This window comes from Scyliorhinus torazame, chromosome 2 (genome assembly GCF_047496885.1).
Source record: "Scyliorhinus torazame isolate Kashiwa2021f chromosome 2, sScyTor2.1, whole genome shotgun sequence".
Lineage (NCBI taxonomy): Eukaryota > Metazoa > Chordata > Chondrichthyes > Carcharhiniformes > Scyliorhinidae > Scyliorhinus > Scyliorhinus torazame.
The window spans coordinates 175,077,560-175,102,848 of NC_092708.1; the positions used below are offsets into that span (position 1 = coordinate 175,077,560).

Genomic DNA, 25,289 nt, shown 5'->3' on the forward strand with positions numbered 1-25,289 from the left:
CATCACTGTTTTCTTAAAGGTACATTGCTTAAATATCCATGTCTTAAAGGTACTCTCACATGACACCTCCCCCCCAAGAAAAAAAAACCATCAACTTCAAGATGATTTCATTTTCACTTTTGCACCATCCACTAAGAAATGCACACAGTAAATATACATTTTCATTTAAAGAAAACAACACACTCAAGCAGGTATAATAATATAGTCCATTTTCTTCGTTCTTCTCCCTCCAACCGAAATCCTTCTCGATTGACCAGTCTCTTTGAACAAAGTCTCTGCACGATCCATCCATTCCTCTGCTCCTCGGCATTTCTCTTCAGAATCAGGGGCGAGATTCTCCGACCCCCCGCCGGGTCAGAAAATCGCCGGGGGCTGGCGTGAATCCTGCCCCCGCCGGTTGCCGAATTCTCCGGCACCGGAGATTCGACGGGGGCGGGAATCACGCCGCACCGGTTGGCGGGGCCCCCCCCCCCCCCGCGATTCTCCAGCCCGGATGGACCGAAGTCCTGCTGCTAGGATGCCTGTCCCGCCGGCGTGGATTAAACCACCTCTCTTACTGGCGGGACAAAGCGGCGCAGGCGGGCTCCGGGGTCCTGGGTAGGGGGGGCGCGGGGCGATCTGGCCCTGGGGGGTACCCCCACGGTGGCCTGGCCCGCAATCGGGGCCCACCCATCCATGGGAGGGCCTGTGCCGTGGGGGCACTCTTTTCCTTGCGCCTTCGCCACGGTCTCCACCATGGCAGAGGAGGAGAGAGACTCCCTCCACAGCGGATGCGTGTGGATGCCGTGAGCAGCCGCTAACGCTCCCGCGCATGCGCCGCCCGGCAATGTCATTTCCGCGCCAGTTGGCGGGGCACCAAATGCCTTTTCCGCCAACTGGCGGGGCGGAAATTAGTCCGGCTCGGGCCGAGCCCCTCTAGGTTGGGGCTCGGCCCCCCAAGATGCGGAGGATTCCGCACCTTAGGGGCGGCGCGATGCCCGACTGATTTGCGCTGTTTTTGGGGCCGGTCGGCGGACATCGCGCCGATACCGGAGAATTTCGCCCCAGATAATCTGACCACAGAGTCCCTTGCAATTCTCCAATACAGGAACACTGGTGATCACAGCTTTCAGGCAGTCAAATGCCTGTTGAAAGTCCGCTGTCCATTGAAATCTTTTACGTTTCTTCAGCAATTCCATCAATGGAGTAATTACGCCACAAAACTTTTGCACAACTGTTCGATCAAAGCCATTCTTGCTAAGAAATTGCATTATTTCTCTTTGTCTTGAGGGTATCGGAAACTCCGCAAGGAAAGTGATTCGGGCTTCTCCAAATTCACTTTCAGCTGGAAAACCCGCCACCTGAAGTCAATCGAAGAACCCCATCCGATGGTTCAAATGTTCTTTCAATGTCTGGAAGTTGGAAATACAAACAGATTGTCCCAGTTTCTCAATACAATCCCTCAAATGTGGAATAGGATAAGAGTCCGTTCTTGTAACTGCATTCAACTTTCGATAGTCCACACACAACCGTTGGGTACCATTTGGTCTACTTACCATCACTATGGGTGAGCTCCATTGGCTGCAACCCACTTCAATTATGCCATTCTTCAGCATACTCTCAATCTCTCTGTTAACCTGTGCCATTATTAAAGGCTTAAGTCTATCTGGATGTTGTTTGATAGGAACAGCATTTCCCACATCTACATCATGAAAAGCCATTTTAGTACTTCCCAATTTATCTCTACCAACTTGCCCATGTGATATCAATAACTCTTTCAGGTCAGTTCGATTTTCCTCTGGAAGGTAACTTAACAATTCATCCCAATTTTTAAGAACATCCTCATTTTATAATTTAATTGGAGGTATGTCAAATTCACAGTCATCTGGATTTGGTTCGTCACTTTGAGTTAGAATCATTAAAACCTCCTTTTTCTCTCCTTCCCTTTCAAAGTACCTTTTAAGCATATTTACATGACACACTCGGTGAGTCTTCCTTCTATCTGGTGTTTTTATCACATAATTCACCTCACTTAATTTCCTTTCAATCTGATACGGTCCACAAAACCTAGTTTTTAAAGGCTCCCCTACCACTGGTAACAACACTAAAAGGTAACTCAGAAAATATTGCAACAGTAAATAACTCCTTAAAATGTTCCTTCAAACTTCCAAGAGACTTAACATGTTTAAACAAAATCACATCAGGTTAAAGGTTTTACTATTATAAGTTTAAATCACCCAAGTGATCCAGCAATAGTCTTTCATGGCAGCGATCCAGCTCACTGCAAAACACAAACACACATCCAGCTCTTTTCCTCCAAACTGCAAAGAACTAAACTGCAAAATGGCTGACCTGAGCTCAGCTCCATCCACTCTCTGACATCACTGTTTTCTTAAAGGTACATTGCTTAAATATCCATGTCTTAAAGGTACTCTCACATGACAATAGGCTTTCCTTCATTTTGTCTCAGTTATGTGCACAATATTCCACTCAATGCCCCTCTTTATGAAGGTCAACATGGGGAGTACCAATTACGCGATTTTTCCCACGTACCAACTTTCTGCCTCTTTCTGCACTCACTCTTTAATGCTCGGCAAGCTTCTCACATAAACTGATGTTTGACGAAACATAGGGGGCAATTTTCAGTTCACGTTAGTTGTTATCGAGAACGCTGACATGGGCACAAAATACAGTGGGAATCGGGAATTGCAGATAGAATCGTAGAATCCCTACAGTGCAGAAAGAGGCCACTCAGCCTATCGAGTCTGCTCCAACCCTCTGAAAGAGCACTAGTCCAAGGCCCCACTCTCCCAACTTATCCCCGTAATCCCACCTAACCTGCACATCAATGGACTATGGGAGGAAACCAGAGCACCCGGAGGAATTCCACGCAAATATGGGGAGAATGCACAAACTCCACGCAGACACGGCTGGAATTGAACCCGTGTCTTTGGCGCTGTGAGGCAGCAGTGTTAACCACTGTGCCACCATGCCACTCAACTGTTTCTGAGGTAGAGCAGTGGCTGGAGTAATGTTTCCTCGGCTGATGACGTCAATGTGGAGGCCGCAAAAATCCTTGGGACTCGGTTCATCGAGCCTCATGTGTCAATAATGCTCTGGTCGAGCAGGCGATTTGTGGAGCATGGTGCCATGACATGACAATATGCAGGATCTGTATCGGTTATCAAAGTGATTTTTAATACAAGTGCACTATTACAATGATGACTTATCTCTACCCTTGCCTAGGTTTACCCGTGCCCACTAGGCGCCTATAGTTTCTTACTCTTATTCATCCTCTCGCTATGTCTAGGTGTGTTGCCTGGATCCACAGCTGAGGTTGTGTCTTCCATGCCGTGTTGCCTGAGATGTCTTTGGTGGGTGACCCGTGGGGGACCTGGACCTTGAGGGTTTGGCCTACTTTCAGATTATATGGGTGTGCAGTGAGTGCTGCCCTCCTCGATATGCGAAGCTGGCGGTGTGTTGCTCACAGGGAGGGAGTGACATCCTTAGGGTCTCATGGGTGCAAGGCCCTGGGTTATGCTCCTGCCAATCTCTTTCACTTTGGATGCCTGGGGGCAGTGTTAAATCACAACAGTAATTTATTTAACTGAGAAGAATTTATAGACAGATCAGTACAAACTATTATACAGACCTACTTCCCAGGACTTCCAAGCATACTTTGACCAAACTCCAACTATGTCCATGCCTAAACACCTGATAGGCTACTGTTCATGCAGGCCATTCCCGTAGCTGGTCATGTGGCCCACAAAGGATCGGCCCTTGAAGGAGACCAACTTGTACATTCCTCCCACATTAAGTTCCTTTACAGATCCCTGGAAGACAAAAACAGAAAAACTCTTATCAACAGTAATGTACAGACAAAGAGAGTTATAGTGAGGGAACTCAAAACAAAGTTCAGAAGGTAAGTCTATCAGGTGACTTGCTAACTTTTGCCAAACAGCTCAACTTGCCAACTGGATTTTTCAGATAGGAAGTGTAGGAGCAGTTTCAAGACCTGTGTATTGAGTTCTTCCGCGTGGGGTTAATCCCTGTGGCTCAGCTCAGTACAGAGAGAAACAAAAACACCACAACCTGGACAAGATGGCTATTTAATCCAGCTTGTTATGTGTACATGGAGAACAGACTGGATATCAGCCAAGACCTGTTCTGCCGAACAAAGAACCGAGCACAGTAATTATACAACGTTCAAAAATCAATAGCCCACCCCAGTTGGACGCGATCCAATCCCTGAAGCTGCTTCTTTTAAACTTATCCAATAGAATTGCAAGCAGTGTTTAAACTTCAACCAATAGAGTCGCAAGCAGCACATGATTGATCATCATCCTGACAGCTGCTTACAATCCCAGCAGCCTGTGCTGACTGTTTGTGAGAAACAAACAGAGAACCAGCACCCTGAATTGTCTCACAAAGACAACGGGCGGGATTCTCCGACCCCCCGCTGGGTCGGAGAATCGCTGGGGGGGCGGCATAAATCCCGCCCCCGCCGCCAGCCGAATTCTCCGAAGGGTGAAAAGTCGGCAGGCGTCAATCGCGCCGCCCGCTCGGAGAATGGCAGGGGCGAGCGCGAGACAATGGACTCCGGGGCTGCCCATATTCTCCCGGCCGGATGGGCCGAAGTTCCGCTGGGTCACGTTGTCGTAAATCAAAACACCTTTTTACTGGTGGTTGACGCCGTCCAGTGTGGAGGTAGGTCACGGCCTGGGGGGTGGCTGCAGGAGAGGTGATGGCGTGGCCGCAGTCTGTGTCTGTGGGGGAGAGGTGTGTGTGGGTGTGTGTGCGGCGGGGGGGGGGGGGGTGCCGGCGGGGAGGATGTGGGGGGATGAGTGCCGGGGACGGGGAGGTGAGTGCCGAGGATGGGGGGGTGAGTACGGGGGGATGAGTGCTGGGTACGGGGGGGTGAGTGCCGGGGACGACGGGGGGTGAGTGCCGGGGGGAGGGGTGGGTGAGTGCCGGCGAGGGGGGCGGGGGGGATGAGTGGCGGGTATAGGGGGATGAGTGGCGGGTACGAGGGGGGGTGAGTGTCGGGGACAGGGGGGTGAGTGCCGGGGATGGGGAGGTGAGAGCCGGCGAGGGGGACGGGGGGGATGAGCGCTGGGTACGGGGGGATGAGTGCCGGGTACGGGGGGGTGAGTGCCGGGGACGGGGGGGGGGGGGGGGGGTGAGTGCCGGGGGGTAGGGGGGGTGAGTGCCAGCGAGGGGGGCGGGGGGGGGATGAGTGCCGGGTACGGGAGAATGAGTGCCGGGTACGGGGGGGTGGGTGGAGGGGGGGGGTGAGTGCCGGGGATGGGGGGATTAGTGCCGGGGAGGGGGTTGTGAGGGCAAGGGAGTTTGTCCGCCAGGCCAGGTGCCAACCTCCAACAGTCGCGCCCATGCAGCCCATGACACCTGCCTGGGGGAGGCGGGGTACGGGCAATGATGACATGTCGTTCCCCCCCCCCCACAGGCCGTCATGTTTTCTGATCAGCCAGCGATGTTGCCGCTATTCTCCATGTTGCCCTGGAGGAGGAGGAGCGTGCCAGAGAGGCGGCGCAGGCTGCCGCAGAGGAGCATGCCGCAGAGGGGCAGGCGGCAGCCGCCCAGGCTGGAGGGACACCCGCCCGACTGGATGAGGAGGAGGAGCAGGGGGAGCACATAGTGGAGGAGGAACACGAGGAGGGGGAGGAGGACGTCGCGGCGCCACGGCAATGGAGACACCCGAGGAGGTCCCGTGTGTACCGACCCCGGTTGTCGTACCAGGACCTCACGGACTGGGAATGCAGGAGGAGACTCCGGATGAGCCAGGAAACCGTGGCACACATCTGCCACCTGCTGGCACACCTGGCACCACGTGGCACAGGGGGGACACACCCTCTCCCCGTGTCCGTCAAGGTTATGGTGGCTCCTGAACTTTCATGCCACGGGGTCATTCCAGACGCCAGGTGGGGACCTGTCCAGCATCTCGCAGACATCGGTGCACCGGTCCATCCGGGCAGTGGCAGACGCCCTATAAGCCATTGCGGACCACTATATCCGCTTCCCTGTGGACCGGGCCAGCCAGGATGCCCGGGCCGTGGGCTTCTCTGCCGTGGCCTGGTTCCCCATGGTCCAGGGCGTGATCGATGGGATGTACGTCGCCGTATGGCCAGCTGCAGATAAAGGGCCATGTTCACCAATAGGAAGGGGACCTATTCGATGAACATCCAGGTGGTCTGCGACCACCGCATGATTATCCTGCACGTCTGCGCCCGGTACCCGGGAAGTGTACATGACTCATACGTGTTGTCGCAGTCTTCCATCCCCGGCATGTACGAGGGACGCCACCCCCGGCTGAGGGGCTGTTTGCTGGGTGACAGGGGTTACCCGTTGCGGTCATGGCTGATGACGCCTATATGGAGGACACAGAATGACACGGAGAACAGCTACAATGATGCCATGCAGCGACAAGGGGAGTGATAAAGAGGTGCTTTGGCGACCTCAAAATGCTTTTCAGGTGCCTGGACCTCTCTGGGTGTGCCCTCCAGTATCGGTCAGATAGGGTCGGCCGCACCATTGTGGTGTGCTGCGTCCTGCACAACACAGCCCAGCAGAGGGGCGATGTTCCGCAGGCAGAGGAGGGCGGAGTGGAGGAGCAGCAGAAAGAGGCGCAGTCCTCCCCAGATGAGGGGGATGGGGGCAATGGTCAGGGCAGATGGGCTAGACATGGGCGGGTGGCTGTCCACCGTTACCGGCTGGGCCAGCGGGCACAGGACAGGCTGATAGTTGCCCGCTTCACTGACTAGGGGGCGTGGGAATCGGCGAGTATGGCCACATACCGCACACCATGGCAACACCCGAACACCCTCAACCACCCCACCCATCCACCTACCCAGCACCCTCACCCCCCCAACCACACCCACCCCACCCGCATGCACACCACCCCTCCATTGCAGATCCACCTGCGGCACGACGGCCCGGCTCTCACGGGCGCCGGTGGAAGCGTGTCTATTGCAGGCCATGGAGGATGATGACAACCCGCTCTGCGATGAGCTCCTGGCTTCACATCGTTGGACGATGTCTGACCCATGGCCACAGTACCACCATCCACCCGGACCATCCCTGCATGCGGCTGTGACACTGCAGCGCACGGTCCCGTCCTCTGCCCGGGGGGATGGTGAGGGTGGCCCAGGGGGAAGGGGGCAGACTCACCTGAGGCCGACGTAAGACCACCCCTCACACACACACTGGCGCTCAACGTACATGACACCCCCGCACGCTTCGGACAGAGCACAAAGGCAGCTTCTGTAGGTGTTCAAGTGATTTTAACAACAAACAGTGCAGATACGTGCCCTCGCCCCTAAAACTCGTCTGTGCCCTGCACCCGTGCCAACTTACTCAGTGTCTAATTGTTTGACCTTACAGGCCCTTTGACTACGCCTAGGTGGTTCCCCAGACAGTACAACAGAACTGGAGGTGGACTCCTGCGATTCCTGCCCTCTGACTCGGGATCCCTTTGGCGGCCGTTTCCTAGGGCGCCCTGGCCTAGATGGGCCAGGCTGCGGCCCGGGCGACTGCGATGGCGAGCTGCGAGCCTGTCTTGCCCGTTGCCCACCCGATACACCTGGGACGGAAGGGGAGAGTCCGAGGTGCTGCAGTGTTCCTGGACCTCCTCTACAAGGGGACCAGGGACGGACGCCAGCAACTCCTCCTCCCTCGGGGTGCCCAATGGCCCCAGGCCTCGCATGGGTCGGGGGTGCGAACGGACCGGCCATCCGACGCCCCTCCGACACCTGGCGCTGCCAGTCCTGGAGGCCCATGCTGGTATCGACAAGGGTCTGCAGGTTTGCAGCCAGGGAGCTCAGGGAGTTGGCCATCCCTGTCTGTGACTATGCGACGCCGGCTAGCACATGGGCAATGGCACCAATGCCCTCAGCGATGGCCTGCTGAGACTGGGCTATGGCCTGCTGAGACTGTGCTACGGAGTTGAGCCCCTCTGCCATCTGCCGCTGGCTCATGGCCTCCTGTGAGAGGGCAGCCATGTCCTGGGCCACAGACGCCGCCTGCACGGAAAGCCCCAGGCCTCGCAAACCGTTCCCCATGTCTGACACCGTCGCACCCATTGCCTCCACCGCGGACACGACCCGTGCGGTGTCGGCCTGGGTGACACGCATAACCGGCACCACTTCCAGCTCCTGGATGCGGGTGGACTCCTCCACCTGCGACTGCAGCCGCTGCAAGCCGGCTGTCACCCTCTTCGCTCGTCTCTGGGTCGGTGGTTGCATCGGGGCTTTGGGTGGGTGTGGTAACTCCAGGAACCTGGGATCCATCTGGGCGGCAGATGTTCGCTTGGGCTGGGCTGCCCTCCGACCGCCCGGCCCCTCTGCTGCTCCTACCTCCACCTGCTGTACCGGGACGTGTTGTGCGCACCAGTGAGTGTACCAGACGCCTCATCACAAAAGTGCCCAACCAAGGTTGGGCCGTGGGCTTCTCTGCCGTGGCCTGGTTCCCCATGGTCCAGGGCGTGATCGATGGGATGTACGTCGCCGTATGGCCAGCTGCAGATAAAGGGCCATGTTCACCAATAGGAAGGGGACCTATTCGATGAACATCCAGGTGGTCTGCGACCACCGCATGATTATCCTGCACGTCTGCGCCCGGTACCCGGGAAGTGTACATGACTCATACGTGTTGTCGCAGTCTTCCATCCCCGGCATGTACGAGGGACGCCACCCCCGGCTGAGGGGCTGTTTGCTGGGTGACAGGGGTTACCCATTGCGGTCATGGCTGATGACGCCTATATGGAGGACACAGAATGACACGGAGAACAGCTACAATGATGCCCATGCAGCGACAAGGGGAGTGATAGAGAGGTGCTTTGACGGCCTGTGGGGGGGATGAGTGCCGGGTACGGGAGAATGAGTGCCGGGTACGGGGGGTGGGTGGAGGGGGGGGGTGAGTGCCGGGGATGGGGGGATTAGTGCCGGGGAGGGGGTTGTGAGGGCAAGGGAGTTTGTCCGCCAGGCCAGGTGCCAACCTCCAACAGTCGCGCCCATGCAGCCCATGACACCTGCCTGGGGGAGGCGGGGTACGGGCAATGATGACATGTCGTTCCCCCCCCCCCCACAGGCCGTCATGTTTTCTGATCAGCCAGCGATGTTGCCGCTATTCTCCATGTTGCCCTGGAGGAGGAGGAGCGTGCCAGAGAGGCGGCGCAGGCTGCCGCAGAGGAGCATGCCGCAGAGGGGCAGGCGGCAGCCGCCCAGGCTGGAGGGACACCCGCCCGACTGGATGAGGAGGAGGAGCAGGGGGAGCACATAGTGGAGGAGGAACACGAGGAGGGGGAGGAGGACGTCGCGGCGCCACGGCAATGGAGACACCCGAGGAGGTCCCGTGTGTACCGACCCCGGTTGTCGTACCAGGACCTCACGGACTGGGAATGCAGGAGGAGACTCCGGATGAGCCAGGAAACCGTGGCACACATCTGCCACCTGCTGGCACACCTGGCACCACGTGGCACAGGGGGGACACACCCTCTCCCCGTGTCCGTCAAGGTTATGGTGGCTCCTGAACTTTCATGCCACGGGGTCATTCCAGACGCCAGGTGGGGACCTGTCCAGCATCTCGCAGACATCGGTGCACCGGTCCATCCGGGCAGTGGCAGACGCCCTATAAGCCATTGCGGACCACTATATCCGCTTCCCTGTGGACCGGGCCAGCCAGGATGCCCGGGCCGTGGGCTTCTCTGCCGTGGCCTGGTTCCCCGTGGTCCAGGGCGTGATCGATGGGATGTACGTCGCCGTATGGCCAGCTGCAGATAAAGGGCCATGTTCACCAATAGGAAGGGGACCTATTCGATGAACATCCAGGTGGTCTGCGACCACCGCATGATTATCCTGCACGTCTGCGCCCGGTACCCGGGAAGTGTACATGACTCATACGTGTTGTCGCAGTCTTCCATCCCCGGCATGTACGAGGGACGCCACCCCCGGCTGAGGGGCTGTTTGCTGGGTGACAGGGGTTACCCGTTGCGGTCATGGCTGATGACGCCTATATGGAGGACACAGAATGACACGGAGAACAGCTACAATGATGCCCATGCAGCGACAAGGGGAGTGATAGAGAGGTGCTTTGGCGACCTCAAAATGCTTTTCAGGTGCCTGGACCTCTCTGGGTGTGCCCTCCAGTATCGGTCAGATAGGGTCGGCCGCACCATTGTGGTGTGCTGCGTCCTGCACAACACAGCCCAGCAGAGGGGCGATGTTCCGCAGGCAGAGGAGGGCGGAGTGGAGGAGCAGCAGAAAGAGGCGCAGTCCTCCCCAGATGAGGGGGATGGGGGCAATGGTCAGGGCAGATGGGCTAGACATGGGCGGGTGGCTGTCCACCGTTACCGGCTGGGCCAGCGGGCACAGGACAGGCTGATAGTTGCCCGCTTCACTGACTAGGGGGCGTGGGAATCGGCGAGTATGGCCACATACCGCACACCATGGCAACACCCGAACACCCTCAACCACCCCACCCATCCACCTACCCAGCACCCTCACCCCCCCAACCACACCCACCCCACCCGCATGCACACCACCCCTCCATTGCAGATCCACCTGCGGCACGACGGCCCGGCTCTCACGGGCGCCGGTGGAAGCGTGTCTATTGCAGGCCATGGAGGATGATGACAACCCGCTCTGCGATGAGCTCCTGGCTTCACATCGTTGGACGATGTCTGACCCATGGCCACAGTACCACCATCCACCCGGACCATCCCTGCATGCGGCTGTGACACTGCAGCGCACGGTCCCGTCCTCTGCCCGGGGGGATGGTGAGGGCGGCCCAGGGGGAAGGGGGCAGACTCACCTGAGGCCGACGTAAGACCACCCCTCACACACACACTGGCGCTCAACGTACATGACACCCCCGCACGCTTCGGACAGAGCACAAAGGCAGCTTCTGTAGGTGTTCAAGTGATTTTAACAACAAACAGTGCAGATACGTGCCCTCGCCCCTAAAACTCGTCTGTGCCCTGCACCCGTGCCAACTTACTCAGTGTCTAATTGTTTGACCTTACAGGCCCTTTGACTACGCCTAGGTGGTTCCCCAGACAGTACAACAGAACTGGAGGTGGACTCCTGCGATTCCTGCCCTCTGACTCGGGATCCCTTTGGCGGCCGTTTCCTAGGGCGCCCTGGCCTAGATGGGCCAGGCTGCGGCCCGGGCGACTGCGATGGCGAGCTGCGAGCCTGTCTTGCCCGTTGCCCACCCGATACACCTGGGACGGAAGGGGAGAGTCCGAGGTGCTGCAGTGTTCCTGGACCTCGTCTACAAGGGGACCAGGGACGGACGCCAGCAACTCCTCCTCCCTCGGGGTGCCCAATGGCCCCAGGCCTCGACATGGGTCGGGGGTGCGAACGGACCGGCCATCCGACGCCCCTCCGACACCTGGCGCTGCCAGTCCTGGAGGCCCATGCTGGTATCGACAAGGGTCTGCAGGTTTGCAGCCAGGGAGCTCAGGGAGTTGGCCATCCCTGTCTGTGACTATGCGACGCCGGCTAGCACATGGGCAATGGCACCAATGCCCTCAGCGATGGCCTGCTGAGACTGGGCTATGGCCTGCTGAGACTGTGCCACGGAGTTGAGCCCCTCTGCCATCTGCCGCTGGCGCTGGCTCATGGCCTCCTGTGAGAGGGCAGCCATGTCCTGGGCCACAGACGCCGCCTGCACGGAAAGCCCCAGGCCTCGCAAACCGTTCCCCATGTCTGACACCGTCGCACCCATTGCCTCCACCGCGGACACGACCCGTGCGGTGTCGGCCTGGGTGGCACGCATAACCGGCACCACTTCCAGTTCCTGGATGCGGGTGGACTCCTCCACCTGCGACTGCAGCCGCTGCAAGCCGGCTGTCACCCTCTTCGCTCGTCTCTGGGTCGGTGGTTGCATCGGGGCTTTGGGTGGGTGTGGTAACTCCAGGAACCTGGGATCCATCTGGGCGGCAGATGTTCGCTTGGGCTGGGCTGCCCTCCGACCGCCCGGCCCCTCTGCTGCTCCTACCTCCACCTGCTGTACCGGGACGTGTTGTGCGCACCAGTGAGTGTACCAGACGCCTCATCACAAAAGTGCCCAACCAAGGTGAGTGTCTCTGCGATGGTGGAGGGTGTTGGAGCCAGCAGTGGCGTTGTGTCATGCGCGTCATCCATGGACTCTGAGTCCATGGTACTTTGGGGTGGCGGTTCGTCTCCACCCATCCACTCTGTGTCACTGTCCTGTATTCCGGTTTCCTGGGTAGGGGTGTCCTGGGTAGTGGTATCCTGGGTAGTGGTGTCGTGGGTGGGGCTATCCTGGGTAGGGCTGTCCTGGGTAGTGGTTTCATGGCTCGGCTGTGATGGGGGCCTGTGGCTGCCACCCCCACCCCCGTCGCTGGGTGGCACACGCCTGCGTCGCAGCACCCGCACGAGATGGGGCCGTCGTCTGCCTATTGCTCCAGGTCTCTCCGTCTCCCATGGTTGCCGTGGGGCATCCTGCGGGCATCGCGTGCCAGAGGGTCCGGGTCTCTCCGTATCCTGTGGTCGCCCTGGGGCATCGTGCGGGCGTCGTGTGCCAGAGGGTCTGGGTCTCTCCGTAACCCGTGGTCGCCCTGGGGCATCCTGCGGGCGTCGCGTGCCACAGGGTCCTTGTGCCTCCGTATCCCATGGTCGCCCTGGGGCATCCTGTGGGCGTCGCGTGCCAGAGGGTCCGGGTATCTCCGTATCCTGTGGCCGCCCTGGGGCATCCTGTGGGCGGTCGGCATCTGCGGGGACGGATGCCTCGACGTTTGTTCCTGCAATACACAATGAACCATTCATAGCACGCAGACACGCAGGCAGTGATCAGGTGATATGGGGGAGGGGGGATATGGGGGAGGGGTATATGGGGGAGGGGGGATATGGGGACGGGCTGTTGGTGGCTCACTTGCTGGTCCTCCGGTCTGCCAGCCAGTTTCAGGGCCCATTTCCCATATACGGTGAGTGGCCTCTCATCAGCTGAGCCCCCTCCAGTCCTCTCATGCTCCCTTTTGTTGTGTGCGCGCTTCTCCTATGGGGGGGCGGGTGGGTGGCAGGGGTAAAGGGCAACAGTGTTAGACAGGTATATGAATGCACGCCATCGGTTGCGCGTATAGTGCAGAGGTTAGGTTTAGGGTTGGTTTCACCTGGGGGGGGGGGGTGCCGCACATCGGGCAGGGAGGGGGCGAGACTCACCCTGGCTGCCCTGACGAGGTTGTTCACCTTCTTGTGGCACTGGGTGCCTGTCCGTGGTGTCAGAGCCACAGCGGTGATGGCCTCTGCCACCTCCCTCCACAGACGCCAGCTGAGGCATGGGGCGACCCTGCGGCCGTGTCCGGGGTACAGGGACTCCCTCCTCTCCTCCACTGCGTCCAGGAGCGCCTCGATGTCGCGGTCCTGGAACCTCGGGGCAGTTTCAAGAGATATCATCGCTGAACCCTCCCCTTCAATCCCCCCTTTTGGCCCTTGGCTAGCCCAAGAATAGGCCATTAAAGAGACATACTGAATGTACTGGAGTCCGGCTGATGTGTGGAATATTTAACAGGTAAGAGCTGCAACAGTTCCCCGTTAACTAGGGGGTGACAGTCTGTCTGCCATTTCCTAATGCAGCGTCTGAGGCAACAGGGCATAATAAAAAAGACAATCAATATAAACAGCCGCAAAAGTACAACAACGTGCAAAATAATACGTATCCATGGATGGATATTGGCATACAGTCCCCAATTCCATATTGTAGAGTAAAAGTTCTGTGTACTGAAACAGTTCCGCAGCCTTCTCAGCGTGAGTCTGGATGAGCTCCCGCTCCTTGTTCCAAAGGTGGTCAATTGGCGTTGCCGCCTCCCAAAGCCCTTCCCAATCAGCCTGCAAACGCGGGATGCGTGGAAGTCCCTTCTGGCCATATCGGTGAATCCACTGGTCATCGTCAGCTCGCTCAAGGTCATCCGCGTCCACGATGGACACATCCCTGTATGGAGTCAGTTCATGTCGGCCAATGGGAATAGACTCAGATAAATTGGTTAGACAATGCCTCGCTTGGTATAGTTGTTATACGACGTAACTCATTAATTGTTGTCTGATATTTCTACAACTGTTTAAGTGCCTTCCACACAAGCTGATTGACTTGCTGGCGAAAGGCTGTATCCTGAACCGCAGCTCTCAATTGCCCTTTCATAACCTCAATCCCTTCACTTATCTCCGCAATGTCAAGAGCGTTCAGTTCCACTATGTCTCTCTGTTTTCGCTTACGTATTTTCCAGCAACTCCAGTCCAAAATCCCCCCTCTCCCAAGGCTACAAACAATCCTAGGCCACAGCAATAGACTGGTAAGTGTAGATTGGCGACATCAATCATAACTCTTACATGTCCATATCCTGATACTATCATCACGGATTCATCATCGTCATTGATTCATCAGTGAGGGTCAGAACTAACCCGTGTCCCACAGTGTGGCTAGTGATGTGCTCATCACATTCGGGCTTGGGAGTTGTCCTTGGATTCGTGGTTGTAATCGAGCCAGAGCTCACCAGTGTCACAGTGGTGGTGGTAGGCTTCGGCCTGGTCCCCACCCATAGCCTGTGGAGTCCTTGCTTCCTACAATATCCCACCCGATTCTCGGACTCCTGCGCTGACTGGCTGCCTACCTCACTTCCCCGATACAAAGCTATTAATTTATCACATATCATCTCATGATTGTCAGTACGGTTAGGTGCCTGGCAGGAATCCATACAGTGAATTACCAGACGGTCCCCCATACCTTACTAGTTCACAATCGGGGGGTTTGGGCCATCGATGGCACGTAGCGCTCCCTGATCGGTCATTTTATAAACAATGTCATCCTGCCTGGGGGCAAACGTCCTGTGTCCCAGCTTTCCGTATCACCTGTGACTCCCATGATCCTGTGTTCCCAATGGATATAGGGCCCAGGTATTTCGGAATTGCACGTAATTCGTATAAGCCGTCCCGCAGGGACATATAGAGTCCTGTTTGTGCATACATCCTGAGTGTCATCAGAATAAAAACCTATACCACTCCTCCCCTTTGCATCTCTCATAACATTAACAGCATCCCGACGCACCCGCATGACATTAGTATACATGCGATCACTGGACTTGACTTCAGCAATGTCCTGCTCTATCCGCGTCCCTGGCGAGGTGGTCGATGTTGATGATTGCAACCAGAGATGAGATGGGATCCAGAGGTGTGCTTGCACTAGAATCCTGTAGGAATAAACAAACACTTTCCGGTGCTCAATTAGTATTATATCATTCACGTCATCGCCACTCCTTCCTCGTATACATCCTCTCCGTGTCTTAGTCCCATATCCTGAGCCACTCTGGTGGCCGATCTACAAATCCAGATAAGTCCCATTACAAGTGCCGCACCTGGCAATGCCATGGCTATCCCCCGCTCCTTGGGTTTGCCTACCCACCAGAGGGTTCTCTCAATCCTTGTGATTATGGGATGACTCATGAGGGTATGATTTCAACTGTGTCCAGTGCCGTCACCGCGGACTGGGTTTCTCGTCTATTAAGGCACATATTTATCCAATGATAATTACCGCACAGGGTCCCTCCATCAAATCCCTGGTCCCCTTTTAACTGTCATGAGTTTGACCATGACCCTATCCCCTGGTGTCGGTAGTTCTGGGGTATCCTTTCCAGTCAGTTTGGCCCAATCTCTATGTTGTTGCTGTGCAATTACCTGACCCTTAAGGGCATGCAGGTGGTTCACCAGATCTTGCATGCATTGGAGTTCAGTGCCTTTCCTTATCTCAAGTTCTGCTCCTCCAGTTATCACCTCCTCCGGGAGGTGCATTGCTCTTCCTGGCATTAACTCAAAAGGGGTTAGACCCGTTCCCCGGATGGGAATGGCTTTGTCGCAACAATTTTGCAGGCAGGGCCCGTACCCAATTATTCCCTTCCTGCAATATAGCTTTGGCCAGGCTATTTTCAAGGATTGGTTCATCCGCTCTACCATTCCTAAGCTTGGAGGATGATATGGAATGTGAATCTTTGCTGGATGGCAAAAGCCCCACTGTCATAATATACACCAGTATATCATGGTGCAGATACACACACACTGATGGACACACAGCAAGACCAATCAACACCGCAGCCAATCACCAGTTAGAGCACACTCACTATAAAGACAGGGGGCATCAGAGTTCCCGCTCATTCGGGATGCAACCTCTTAGAAGGACAGAGCTTACAGCTTACAGCACAGATCTTCACCATGTGCTGAGTGCATAGACTGGTTAGGACAGGCATAGGTCTTTAGTTTAATCTAACAGCGTGTTAACCCACAGTGAAATATGTTCAACAGTTTCTAACTTAAAGTAGTGTTGCACTATTTTAAGTGTTGGTGGCCTGTATGTGTTCCATGAATCCAGAGCACCCAACACATCATGATACCAGGAGTTGAGGGATATTAGAACTTCTTAGACCTACCTACAGCGAACATACTGACGCTACAACGTGCGGCAACTGTGGCTCCGCCCACTTAAAGCGGCAGTGCCCTGCCAAATCCCGACGATGCCGGAGATGTGGCAAACTTGGCCACTATGCTGCTTTATGCAGATCAGCTCAGCCTGCCAACTCATATCGCTCCAGCCAGCCTCGCAGCAATGTCCGGGCCATTCAACCCACGGTCACCGAGTCCGATGCGGACCTACTACCCAACATTGACACCGAGGACCTGAAGGCGCCTTTTCGAGTCGGTATCGTTACAAAAAACAGGGTGTCCCCGAAGCAAAGAATGCAGCCTCTATCGGTATGCAGCATCGATCCAGACGATGAGTGGTGTGCCACCCTGATGGTCAACTGGTCCCAAATACGATTCCGCGTGGACACTAGCGCCTCCGCCAATCTCATTGCACAGTCTGACCTCCAAAGCCTTTGTGTCAAACAGCCATCCTCCCATCAGCCTACCAGCTATTAAATTATAATGGCAATGCCATTGCTGCCAGCGGCTCGTGTCAGCTCGAAGTGATGCACAAGTCACGCAAAGTCATCCTTCCCTTTGAAATCGTGGGCTCCTCGAAAGCCTCCCTGCTTGGCGCGCAGGCATGCAAGCTGTTGAGCCTAGTTCAGAGAGTTCACTCTCTCTCTCTTGCTGACGCGTCTGCCTTTCAGGACACAGACTTCAAGGCGCAACTCAACGCCATTATCAACCAGTACCACGACGTCTTCAAGGGCATGGGCATGCTCCCGTACACCTACAGGATTTTATTAAAACCGAATGCCATGCCTGTGGTGCACGCACCTCGCAGGGTCCCAACACCCCTTAAGGACTGCCTCAAGCAGCAGCTGCAGGACCTCCAGGACCAAGGAGTGATTTCCAAAGTCACGGAACCGACCAACTGGGTCAGTTCCATGGTATGTGGAAAAAAGCCTTCCGGCGAATTGAGAATTTGCATTGATCCCAAGGATCTAAATCGCAATATCATGAGGGAGCATTATTCAATTCCCAAGCGCGAAGAGCTCAATGTGAGATGGCTCGCGCCAAGCTCTTCACCAAACTCGACGCCTCAAAAGGATTCTGGCAAATCCAACTCGATAAATCCAGCAGGAAACTTTGCACATTTAATACCCCCTTTGGCAGATATTGTTACAACAGGATGCCGTTTGGGATCATATCTGCATCAGAAGTGTTCCATAGGATTATGGAACAAATGATGGAAGGCATTGAAGGTGTTCGCGTCTATATCGATGACATAATCATTTGGTCCACTACCCCGCAGGAGCATGTTAGTCGCCTCCAGCGCATATTCAGACGTATCCATGAGCATGGCCTCCACCTCAACAGGGCCAAATGCTCTTTTGGTCAGACGGAACTCACATTCCTCGGGGACCACATTTCCCAATTGGGTGTGCAGCCAGATGCGTACAAGGTAGCTGCCATCACAGCTATGAAAACACCAGAGGACAAGAAGGCGGTCCTCCGATTTCTGGGCATGGTCAATTCTTTAGGGAAATTTAGCCCTAACCTCACCTCTCATACCACTGCTCTCAGGAACCTGGTCAGGAAGACGACAGACTTCCAATGGCTCCCTGCCCACAAGCGCGAATGGAGAGAAATCAAAACAAAACTGACCACGGCCCCGGTCTTAGCTTTCTTTGATCCAGCAAAGGAGACCAAAATTTCGACCGATGCCAGCCAATCCGGCATTGGGGCAGTGCTCCTTCAACGTGAAGAGGCCTCATCATGGGCCCAGTTGCATATGCGTCACATGCGATGACCCCCACGGAGCAGCGCTACGCGTAGATAGAAAAGGAGTGCCTGGGCCTTCTCACCGGCGTGGTTATGTTTCACGATTATGTCTACGGACTTCCTCAATTCACCGTTGAGACCGACCATCGCCCGCTGGTCAATATAATACAGAAAAATTTGAACGACATGCCTCCAGCGTATTCTTCTCAAGCTCCGGCGATATGACTTCCAGCTGGTATACACCCCAGGCAAAGACCTCATCATTTCTGCCCCTCTCTCCAGGGCAGTCAACACTCCATGTGACCCAGCGGGATTTGTCTGCCAGATTGACGCCCATGTGGCATCCGCGGCCTCCAATCTACCTGCCACAGATGAACGCCTCGTCCAAATTCACCATGAGACGACGGCTGACCCCTTGCTACAGCGTGTCATGCGCCACCGAACGGACGGGTGGCTCAAGGGCCAATTCCCTCAGTTCTATAATGTCAGAGATGATCTGGCGGTAGTAGATGGGGTTCTTCTAAAACTGGACCGCATTGTCATCCCGCATAGCATAAGAACATAAGAACTAGAAGCAGGAGTAGGCCATCTGGTCCCTCGAGCCTGCTCCACCATTCAATGAGATCATGGCTGACCTTTTGTGGACTCAGCTCCACTTTCCGGCCCGAACACCATAACCCTTAATCCCTTTATTCTTCAAAAAACTATCTCTCTTTATTTTAAAAACATTTAATGAAGGAGCCTCTACTGCTTTACTGGGCAAGGAATTCCATAGATTCACAACCCTTTGTGTGAAGAAGTTCCTCCTAAACTCAGTCCTAAATCTACTTCCCCTTATTTTGAGGTTATGCCCCCTAGTTCTGCTTTCACCCGCCAGTGGAAACAACCTGCCCGCATCTATCCTATCTATTCCCTTCATAATTTTATATGTTTCTATAAGATCCCCCCTCATCCCCTCCTGCTCCAGCTTGTCCTGCAACAACTACACGAGGGCCACCTTGGCGTGGAAAAGTGCCGCCGACGGGCCCAAGAGGCAGTGTACTGGTCCTGCATCAATGAGGACATAGCCAACACAGTGCTCAACTGCCCCACTTGTCAGCGCTTCCAGCCGGCCCAACCACGTGAGACCCTGCAGCCCCACGAGTTGGTCACGTCACCATGGACCAAGGTGGGCATCGACATGTTCCACGCGCTGGGTAGAGACTATGTCTTGATTGTGGACTACTTTTCGAATTACCCGGAGGTGATACGGTTGCACGACATCACCTCGTCTGCAGTCATTCGTGCATGTAAAGAAACCTTTGCTCGACGCGGCATCCCGCTCACGGTTATGCCGAACAATGGCCCCTGCTTCGCCAGCCAGGAATGGTCCAACTTTGCCAGGCGGTACAATTTTGGCCATGTGACATCCAGTCCCCTGTACCCCCAATCCAACGGCAAAGCAGAGAAGTTAGTACATATAGTCAAACCGCTCCTATGCAAGGCTGCCGATGCTGGGTCCGATTTCTACCTTACCTTGCTGGCCTATCACTCCGCCCGACTGTCCACTGGCCTGTCACCAGCCCAGTTACTCATGGGTCATACCCGGAGGACGACGGTGCCATCCATCCATGTCCCAGACCTCGACCACGTTCTGGTCCTTCGCCGGATGCAGCTGTCTCGTGCACAGCACAAGGCGGCTCATGACTCCCGTGCAGCTGATCTCCCTGCTCTGGCTCCAGATGACAACATCCGCGTCTATCTTCCAGATGGTGGCTGGTCTACAACCGCTATTGTCCTTCGGCAGGTGGCCCCCCGCTCGTTCCTGGTTCATCTACCGGATGGCGCTATTCTGCTCCGCAATCGAAGCGCCCTTCGTCTCATTCCACGCTCACCACGTGATCCTCCACTGTCACCTCACCCTCCTGCTGACCCTGCCACGGACTATACAGAGCTCTCTGTCACTCTGCATCCCCCTGACTCTGCCGCAGTCCAGCCCGCTCCTGAACCGGCGGCTCTCGACCCACTCTTGAGGCGGTCAACCAGAATTTGTCGCCCACCTCAGTGACTAAATTTATGAACTTTGCGGACTTACAGACTCTCTGGATTGTTTTGTTGCTTTGTTTGATCGTTTCCCTGGTTTGTATATAGTGTTGATCTCGTTATTCTTGTTGCATACTGCTTCTCTGCACCAGGCACCTTCCCATGTAAATAGCTTAGTTCTCATGTACATAGTCCTGTAAATATGTCTTTGCACCCCACACGTAGTTAGGAACATTCTCACCATACATTATTTATTGCCACACACATACATTATTTTATAAAAGGGGGGATGTCATAATATACACCGGTATACCATGGTGCAGAAACACACACACACTGATGGACACACAGCGGGACCAATCAACACACACAACACCGCAGCCAATCACCAGTTAGAGCACACTCACTATAAAGACAGGGGGCATCAGAGTTCCCGCTCATTCGGGATGCAGCCTCCCAGAAGGACAGAGCTTACAGCTTACAGCACAGATCTTCACCATGTGCTGAGTGCATAGACTGGTCAGGACAGGCATAGGTCTTTAGTTTAATCTAACATCGTGTTAGCCCACAGTGAAAGTATGTTCAACAGTTTCTAACTTAATAAAATAGTGTTGCACTATTTTAAGTGTTGGTGGCCTGTATGTGTTCCACGGATCCAGAGCACCCAACACATCACCCACTAGCCTCCCTCATGACTTTGCCGTGAAATGGGCCCCTTGGTCAGAATCCAGTTGAAGTGGGACCCCCCACCTTGGTATTATTTCATTAGCCAATATCAAAGCCACGGTGCTAGCAGTGGCATTCTTACACAGGAATGCTTCCACCCACCGTGTGAATTGATCAACAATCAACGAGCAGTATGTTCTACCCTGTACTGGGCAAAGGCCCAGTAAAATCTAGTTGCAAATTTCCCCCTGGTCCCTTGGGCCGGGGGTTGACTTCCCATTTATCTTGCAGGGACGGCCTGGTTCCACCAGGGTGCACTGTATTCATTGCTCGCAGAATTTGGCCACATCCCTGTCCATTTGCTTCCACCACCAACATTCCTTTATTAGTTTGATCATATTGTCTCTCCCTGTGTGCACTTGTCCGTGGTATATGTCCCACAGGGATTGTTGCACGGCCTCGGAGGCAATTATCTTTCCCTCTCTCTTCCATATTTCATCATGGCCTATCCATCTCCCGTTATTTCTCCACCCCCCGCTTTTCCTCCACTAGTGCTTGTTCTTGCATCTGCCTTACATCAATATCAGCATTGCCTGCGGCCTTCACAGCTGCTATTCCTGAAGTCTACATCCCCACCCGTTCCTGCTCTAATAGGTCTCTCGCAGCCTGATCAGATCAAACCGTTACCTGCTGCGCATAATTCTCATTTCTCCGATGGGCCTAGACCTCAGTCACAGCTACTTCTAAGGGCTGTCGGGTGGCCAGGATCAAGTCCCTGATTAAACTCTCGTGCTGTATGTGTCCTCCACTGGAGGTCACAAACCCTCGCCTACTCCAAGCTGTCATATAGGCATGAACTACGCCAAAAGTGTCCCGACTGTCAGTGTACATATTGATTAGCTTTCCCTTGCCCCATTCCAGGGCCTTCATTAGAGCTATTAATCCAGCTTTTCGTGCTGAGTGGTTCCCGGGGATCTGTTCTCCTGCAATCAACTCACCTTCAGTATCCACTATAGCCCATGCTGTACGGGGCTCCCCTATTATATAATTCCTAGCTCCATCCACATATAAGTTGCTCACTCCCTCTCCCACCAGTGGCTCTTCTGCCAAGCCTCCACTAGTGTCCTCCTCTCCTTCCACAGAACATTCATGCTCCGTTCCTTGTTTTATTAACCCTATCGCGGGATTTTCCCTCATATCTTTACAGATTTCCACATGTCTGTCCCCAGGTAAAATATTAGCTTCCCACTTTGAGCGTCTATTTCCTGAGACACCCTGCAGTCTTCCAGCCTCTAAGAATTAAACAATAGTATGAGGGCTATGGAGGGTTATCTTACCCATCAGGGCGATGGATTCTGATTTATTGCCCATTTCATAGAATTTACAGTGCAGAAGGAGGCCATCCGGCCCATCGAGTCTACACTGGCTTTCGGAAAGAGCACCCTACCCAAGGTCAACATCTCCACCCTATCCCTATTACCCAGTAACCCCACCCAACACTAAGGGCAATTTTGGACACTAAGGGCAATTTATCATGGACAATCCACCTAACCTGCACATCTTTGGACTGTGGGAGGAAACCGGAGCACCCGGAGGAAACCCACGCACACACGGGGAGGATGTGCAGACTCCGCACAGACAGTGACCCAAGCCGGAATCGAACCTGGGACCCTGGAGCTGTGAAGCAATTGTGCAATCCACAATACTACCGTGCTGCCCTAATGCTACCGTGCTGCCCATGAAGCACACACCAGCACCCGCACACATCGGTGCATGCCTGTGGCTACCGCATCCATTTGGGCAGAGTAATATCCCACTGGTCTTAATTCATCCCCATGCCTCTGGGCTACTACGTTGGCCTACATTCCACTAGCCCTCCTGGCAGAAGATGTGGAATAGCTTACTGAGGCCCAGCCACCCCAGGTGGGCCCCTTCACCATTACTTGTGTAGATTGGAAAAGCCTGCATCTCCTCCCCGCACTCTACTCTGTCTTTGCTAGCCCTTCCCCCCTTTGCGAAATCTTGTAGGGGTTTCACAAGGGTTGCTTACCCTTCCACTAGATTTTAAATCATGCCGGCTATTGCACCACTGAAAGTCACTTAGAAATTCTCAAATCCTCGAAGCTGCTGCAAATCTTGTTCCACTGGCAATTACCTAAAAAGTAAAACACAAAAGATCCATTCAGACAAGTCAATATTAAAATTTGCAATTCCTGTTAAAAGAAAACCTCTTCAGCTGTCAATTCAAAATTAGAATTCTTAATGCCTGTAAAAAAACACCATCAGCTGTTACCAGGCAAGGGTTAATTATCTGCTGTATAAAGAGAGGCGGGGTATAAGCCTTCAACTGGACGTCATTAGTCACCACCCTCCTTTGTTTGACTTAACCAGAAACACGAGGAGGGATTTTTAGCAGCCACTAATCTACACCCATTTCTGGTCCCTCAAACTTTGTTTCCTTTCTTCCGACCAATATCAATTGTGTCAGGAATAATTATTTTTCAACCTGACCCAAAGTTTTAACACAAAATCAATCTAATACAGGATCAGACATAATCAATTTAGATATCTCAAACTCCAAGCAATCTTGTTAAATCAAAATGGTCTCAATCTTACATGTGTGATTTTATATCCGGATTAAAATTCCCACATGTGGTTCAGAAATATCCTGGAATCATGCCTCTGGCCATAAAGCATGACTTCAGGTTTCTGTCAACTGTTTGGACTTAGCACTTAAATGATTAAACATTAAAAAAAAAACAATTTCAGGCAGCAAGTGTTTTGAAACGAAAATGATCATTCCTCAGAAAGATAACTCTAAATAATAACATTACCCCACAAATCTCCTCCAAAGAAACAAAACATGATACTGCTGCTCGTAAAATTCACAGCAGCCTTTGTTCTTGCTGACCGCAAGCTAACACTCTTTCGGTTACAGAAAGGAACAAGGCTCATTACCCTTCTTCATTATAAAACTGAAACTGTTTGTTTGATTCATTCATCTTTCTTTTTTTTCCCCCATTTGATCCAATTCCCAACACCTGATTTCATAGGCATGACCAACCCTTTAGTAAATTTAAATCTCAAGGCATTTCACCCAAACCTTTGTTCCCTCACAGGGGTGATGCATGCTTAGAATTTCTACTTTTAACGAGGGTTATTGAATTCCCATTCATCCACAATTTAATCTTGTATCAAGTAATTTACACACATGTTTCGGGGCAATTTAAAAACCAATTAATAGCATGCTAAAACAGTTAACTTTTGTGCTCCAATTCATGTATCTTTGTCATTTCTTTGTACTTCCCCTTTTATCCACAGCTGCTCTAAGCAGTGGGGTTTCAAATCCTGTTACACATACAACCTCAGAATAATGACACCAGCTTTGTCTGACTGGTCACTTACTCTGAGCCCGTCTGGGGTTCCCTGTTTTGGCCTCCATCGAATATCGTGGGGCCGTACCCTTTCCAATCATTTTAACTTGCGGCGGTTTATCCTGCGCTGCTCATCGGAGTGGCACAAAAGTCCATCTTTGCCCACCCAACATTAGCGCGTTCTCAGTGTTGTGTGTGTCCACCGCTACCTACTCGCAACTTTCGCAAAACTTATGGATCCGACCACCTGATCCGTAACTCCTCTCTCTACTGGGTGGTAAATTGAAATGTACTCACCCGTATTTAGGAGGCGGATCATTCTGCCAGAATCCTGTGTACGCCCGTGCTCTCAGTGCGCCAAATAATGTAGAAGCGGTTTCAAGACATGTGTATTGAGTTCTTCCACGTGAGGTTAATCCCTGTGGCTCAGCTCAGTACAGAGAGAAACAAAAACACCACAACCTGGACAAGATGGCTATTTAATCCAGCTTGTTATGTGTACACGGCGAACAGACTGGATATCAGCCAAGACCTGTTCTACCGAACAAGGAACCGAGCACAGTAATTATACAACATTCAAAAATCAATAGCCCACCCCAGTTGAACGCGATCCAATCCCTGAAGCTGCTTCTTTTAAACTTATCCAATAGAGTTGCAAGCAGTGTTTAAACTTCACCCGAAAGTCATCCTGACAGCTGCTTACAACCCCAGCAGCTTGCTGACTGTGAGAAACAGAACAACACAGAACCAGCACCCTGAATTGTTTCACAATGTCAGAAGTAATGTCCTTTTGGTCAAGTGAGCTGTCCTAAATCCCATTGAAGTACTTATTACTGCTGTGTCCGAAAAATACATGTTTAACGGTTAATAATGATTACTCAGTCCTATAATTCATCACAATCCTTAATAAAACAACTTATGTAAAAGTACTCATGGTAACGATTCAGTTTCAAGAGATATCATTGCTGAACCCCCCACCCCCCCTCTTCAGGAGGCATCCGAGTCTCCAGCATGTGCAGGCAAATTGGGGGAGTCT

The 25,289-nt window shown here is 53.7% G+C and overlaps 1 protein-coding gene and 1 long non-coding RNA gene across 4 annotated transcripts in view; one reads left to right on the forward strand and one right to left on the reverse strand.

Moving 5' to 3' along the window:
* Nucleotides 1–25,289, forward strand: part of LOC140393912 (uncharacterized) — a 428,933-nt gene that overhangs the window by 204,010 nt on the left and 199,634 nt on the right. The gene's annotated exons all lie outside the window — the stretch shown is intronic.
* Nucleotides 983–24,853, reverse strand: LOC140393906 (uncharacterized). 2 transcript variants are annotated; one of them, XR_011935769.1, is made up of 3 exons: nt 24,551–24,853; nt 22,930–23,034; nt 983–3,812 (listed from the first exon to the last, which is right to left on the reverse strand). It is a non-coding gene; the product is annotated as an uncharacterized lncRNA (long non-coding RNA). The 2 variants fall into 2 exon arrangements; XR_011935770.1 differs by lacking the exon at nt 983–3,812 and adding an exon at nt 12,852–15,199.